The 6,000-nt window shown below is 33.3% G+C and overlaps 1 pseudogene; it reads right to left on the reverse strand.

Annotated features, from left to right (window-relative positions):
* Positions 1-2,257, reverse strand: part of LOC107599651 (ras suppressor protein 1-like) — a 34,000-nt pseudogene extending 31,743 nt beyond the window's left edge.
* Between the last annotated feature and the right edge of the window lie 3,743 nt (positions 2,258-6,000).

Here is a 6,000-nt window from a genome sequence, read left to right on the forward strand (position 1 = left end):
GCACACACTCTCACAGCCCTCTACTAATACTTTCTTTTTATTGTAATTATTATTATTAAATTAATTTATGAGTAAATGTTTATTGTAAAGTGATACATATGTTTCTTATTAACTCTATATAATAATAATAATAATAATAATAATAATAATGGCTAAATTAATTAATAATAAAACAATAATAAAAAGTTGTTAACAAATGTTATGTGATCGGTAGAAATTCTCACAGCACTCTTCAGCACATGTGCTTGGTAATAAGAAACAAATTATTTTTATCATCTAATCATCATCGTCATCAGTAATAATAATAATTATTATTATTATTATATATAAATATATATTGTCTAAATATTATACATTTTTAATAATCAATGTACATAAATTACTATTAATTATTATTATTGTTAATCATTTTTAATTAAATTAATTATTGCTAATTTCACCACCAATAATAAAAATATATAAATAATTCATTTAATAATAAACAATAATGAAAAGCCGTTACCGGTGTTATATATTGTGTATATTCAGCACATGCGCTTGTTAATAAGAAACATAAATTATTACTATTATTATTATAAACATAAATAATAATAATCATGTATAAATTCATCCTAAAAACAATAATAATAATGAATAGCCATTATCAAATATTATGTAATTAGTCGATCAAGTACAATCAAATATGAGACTGAGTCTGCTATTATATTTATATGCAACTATTTGAATGGAACTTTGAAAGCTATAACAGTGAAAGAGTTACAGAAATGTACATTTTAGACATAAAAATGACTCTATCATGTTGTTGTGTCCTTGCTAGTTGAGTATGTTTCAGTCTGACCATCCAATTCCCAATTTTCGCATCTATCCTCTGACCTTTTCACCCATAAACAGATACTTGAAACATACGATTTGTTTCCCAATGTCTCAACGGAACTGTAAACGCACCAAGAGACACTGCAGAACACTGAACCCTGCATCCCATGTCAGGGTCCCTGTACTCGTCTCCAAATGACACACAAGACTGATCTCAGTTCCTCTTTTCCATCCTTAAGACACATGCCTCCACCAGACATCTACACTTTATCATCTTAAACCACAGACAGACTGGACTCTAAAGCAGTATAGGCTGTCCTTCTACTGGCTTTTCTTGCTTTTTGTATGCACAAGTTGTGAGTACAAAATCTGTTTGTAAATACATTGTTTTAAATGTGTGTGCACCTTATTGGAGGCTTTTAAACAGGCAGAAAAGGCTGATGGTAACAGGACAAAGAGTAGAGCAGAAAGGTGTGGCCCTCTCTCCTCTCTGTCTCATTATCTGAGCTGCTGCCTGCCCGGGCCGAACAGCAGCCCTGCTTTACTCATGAGCCACTAATGAAAGGGTTCCAAATGTCACTGTAATTCCTGGCCACCCTGAAAAGTTCAAAAGATGGCAGATTCCCTGTCTCTGCTCTTTAACCAGGCAGGATGAGAGAGCGGAGAGGAACAGAGAAGGAGAAAATGCAGAGTGGTAAGGAACAGACCAAAAAAAAATACACTCTATTTCTATACTGTGGAGTACAGAAACAAACTGAAATTGTTATTTTTTATTTAAATCTTAAAACAAACAAACAAAAAATGATAAGAGGGGGGCGTTAAGTTTCAATTTTGTATTTTTTTTTTTAATCGCATATGGCATATTTCTTCAATGTCGCACAGCCCTACTGCACTGTATATAAAAACAAAAAATAAAAACACTAAGAACTTACCGTTCAGCTTGTTGTGGCTCAGGACCAGTTGGGTTATGTTGGACAAGGTGACTACAAAACAAAAACAATGACACGTTTAGTTGATGATGCCACTGCATGATGGCGTCAACGTGATGACGTCACTAATCTTCTACAGCAATCATACTGTAAAGAGAGACAACTTACTATGACAGTATTTAGTTACAGTGTAAACGAATAAGATCCATTACACACTCTTTAATTGACATTAACACAACATTAAACTTTAAACTTGTATAGTAACTCACATAGTCCAGGAATATCCAGCAGGTTTGATATTCCTCTGTCACACATGTCCACCTCCGGTATATTCTTCTCCCGACTCTCCTCCACTATCTTCTTCAGTGACTTCGACATTTTCTGCAAGAAAATATTAGCGTATTAAAGACCTGAATCAAGCAGAGAATCTTACGAAGAGAGTTTTGCCACTTTTGCCTCAAATGGCGGGTCAAATCTAGTCATTACAATCATATAAAGAACTGACTCAGTATTTACCTATAATGACACGTTTAGTTGATGATGCCACAGCATGATGGCGTCAACGTGATGACGTCACTAATCTTCTACAGCAATCATACTGTAAAGAGAGACAACTTACTATGACAGCATTTAGTTACAGTGTAAACGAATAAGATCCATTACACACTCTTTAATTAACATTAACACAACATTAAACTTTAAACTTGTATAGTAACTCACATAGTCCAGGAATATCCAGCAGGTTTGATATTCCTCTGTCACACATGTCCACCTCCGGTATATTCTTCTCCCGACTCTCCTCCACTATCTTCTTCAGTGACTTCGACATTTTCTGCAAGAAAATATTAGCGTATTAAAGACCTGAATCAAGCAGAGAATCTTACGAAGAGAGTTTTGCCACTTTTGCCTCAAATGGCGGGTCAAATCTAGTCATTACAATCATATAAAGAACTGACTCAGTATTTACCTAACTGTACGGAAAATACGCAAACATGCAGGGAAAACAGAAAACAAATATCCAAGCCCTCCGGGCAGTAAAACCAGATATTTTTGAAGCAGGACACTCGCTCACACCCAGCCGGAAGTTGATTGTATGTCTGTAAAACTCTCGCATTCCTTCCATAAAAGGGTATTTCCGGGGTCCGGAGAAAGGAAAAGAATGTCAGGCAGAACTTAGTTGCGTTGTCCAATCAGCTGCGGAATCGTTGAAAAAAGGCACATGTATGTCCAATCAGAACGCGCGCCGCACAATCGGTGTGTATCCTTCGACCAATCAATGAAAATGTGCAAGAGACGTGTGTTCTGCCAATAAGCCTTCGTTATTTCTTAGCTATTAACCTGTTGGATTAGAACAATAATATACGTACAATATTATAGGAAATTGTATAACGTTAGGCATATCTGAAGACACTGACATTGAACGATTCTGTGATACAAGTTCTTCAATGAGTCATAGTCGTTTTATTTGAATCTTATATTATTTTAATATAGGACCCAGAAGTTTTCAAGTAGACTTTATTTAGTTCTTTCCTTTGGATTCTAAATAGACCTATTACGCACCTCTGTCATGAAACTAAAATCCTTGCCCCGTATTTTTCAGTTTTATAAATGTAAAATAAAAAAATATAAAATGACCACTAAAGTTAGTAGGCTACAGTTCAAAAAAGTTTACATATAAATCACATTGTGCTTAGTCTTGCAGCCTGTTACAAACACAATTAATTTCTTGTCAAGAATTTCTTGTCAGCCATATTTGTTTGTTACATCTAATATTTCATAATTACTATAAATAAAATTAGTTATAAAATGGTAAATCTCACAAAAACCTGTTAAGAACATATCCAAGCATATTGTGCCCCCAAATTAAATGTAAATATATATCATTTTTATAGCCAGTATAATGACAATTACTAAAATAACTACAACTAAAACCAAAATAATAAAAACTATATACACATTAAAAAATATATAACTAATAAAAATGGCAACACACAACAAAATTACAAAATGCAAATACTTTAACTAAAATTAAAATGAATACGGAAATTACAAAAATGAAAACGGATTCAAAATATTAAACACAAATACTGGTATGTCCATTATACTAGAATAACATTGGCTTTTATGCATCTGGACATTTTAATTTTTTTTTAATTAGTTTTAATTAATTATTTGCATTAACATAAATGAAGCCCCTTACAACGAATGCTATCACCATCCAACATACTTGTATACATACTTAACTATAAATTTATTTATTCATCCACTGTCCATCCAATACTGTCTGAATAATGTGACATTAGGGAATCCAGCAGCAGGTGTGGACAGCTGTTGTCTACTGCCCAGATCCCCAGCTATTACCTACCTTCCAAGGGAGACACATTGTTTAGACGTCTGCAGAAGGTGGAAGAGTGACAAGAGTCTTCTCTGTCTCCTCCTTCTGGCATGGGGCAGAGGTACGGCGACACTTCTCTCTTCTCTTGGGTTCGTCCCAGGTGGGACCATCCACAGACTGGATCTTGGTTTGTCTCTCTCTGACTGTGTCTGGTTCTTGTAGGGTTGATCATTTCTATGGGGGACTGTAAAACAGTGGCTCTATTTATAGGCTTGATTATATTTGGTGAGTGGCAACAGATGCTTCAGCATGGTTGAACTTTGCTTTGCAGAGCGGGAGTTCTGGATTCCAGGGCCAAGGCTTGTTTATGTTGTAAAATATTTAACCAACACCCTCGGCCAGAAGCCAGCGGAGAACCGATACAGACAGACATGGCATGAGGGCACGGGGAGGTGTGTATTTTATTAGAATCTACATTAAGGAGCTATAAGTATACGTACACTCGGCCATAAAGAGCACTGAGGTGGGAATGTGTGTATGTTCTGCTGTTTGATTTATGAGGTGTTCTCAAATTATGTGCCAGGAGTAGAGTAGCCTAGACCACCAGCATATTCCTGAATATGAGCTTTAGTTTTGTCTGGAATGAATGTGGATTTTATGGCTTGTCAACTGTTAGATTTATTGAGAGCTAGAGAACATTAAATGTTCCTGAAAATTAATATATATTAATTTTATGTTAATTTACACTATTGAATATCAGTATTTACACCTGCATATGTCATTTTGTTACCATAATGGATTGTTACCATCAAAATATCACATTTGTTATTATATTTAAAAAAAAAAAAATTACAATAAGTAAAACCAGTTATAAAATGGTCAACAATATGCCCAAATCAGGGTTATAATTATAGTTAAAGCTGCAGTCCGTAACTTTTTTGTGTTCAAAATTTACAAAATGTATATAATAAGCGAGTACACCATGAATCCATTTTCCAAACCGTGTTTTTGGCTTGTCCTGAATCACTACGGTACATCTATAATAAGTGTTTATATTCAGACTATTTAGACTGGTTCGGGTAGGTACCGCTGTGGTCCTGCGTGATTCGCCATAGCCATTAACAGAGAGAAGTAGCTCCGGCTACAATGTTCTTCAGCAAGACGCACGCAGTTCTGTTTATTAACCGCTAGAGCGCCAAAGATTACAGACTGCAGCTTTAACTAAAACTGAAGCTAAAATTAAAACCGCTAAAAAGTTTCATTATTTGAAATAAAATAAATGTCAACTGAAATAAAATAGAATCTTTAAAAAGCGTTTTAGTTTAGTTAGTTGCCAAAACAACATTTATCATTTTAATTTAGTTGAACTTGATAACTAATAACTAAAACTAAAACTAAAACTGAAAAAAAAACATTCATAATAACAAAAAACTACTAAAAAACTACTAAAATGACAAAAACACACAAAATTATTAAAACTCTAAATAAAATTTAAATGAAAACAGTAATTATAATAGTACAAACTGATTCAAAATATAAATAAAAACTATAATAGTATCTCAGTCATACTAAAATAACACTGGACCAAACATTTCACCTTAAAAATCAAGTTAAAATCAGTTTTTGCATTAAGAAAATGACACCTGTTTTTAATATTTTAAGGCTTTTTAAATAATTAACACACACACACACATTATATATAGTGTTTATATATATAAACACATACATACACAAATATATATATATATATATATATATATATACTGTATATTTATATATTTGTGTATGTGTGTATGTATATATTTATATTTGTGTATGTGTGTATGTATATATTTATATTTGTGTATGTGTGTGTGTGTGTGTATATGTGTATATATATGTGTGTATATATATATACACACACACACACACACACACACACAC

The sequence above is a fragment of the Sinocyclocheilus grahami genome, unplaced genomic scaffold (assembly GCF_001515645.1).
Source record: "Sinocyclocheilus grahami isolate Dianchi unplaced genomic scaffold, SAMN03320097.WGS_v1.1 scaffold270.1, whole genome shotgun sequence".
NCBI lineage: Eukaryota > Metazoa > Chordata > Actinopteri > Cypriniformes > Cyprinidae > Sinocyclocheilus > Sinocyclocheilus grahami.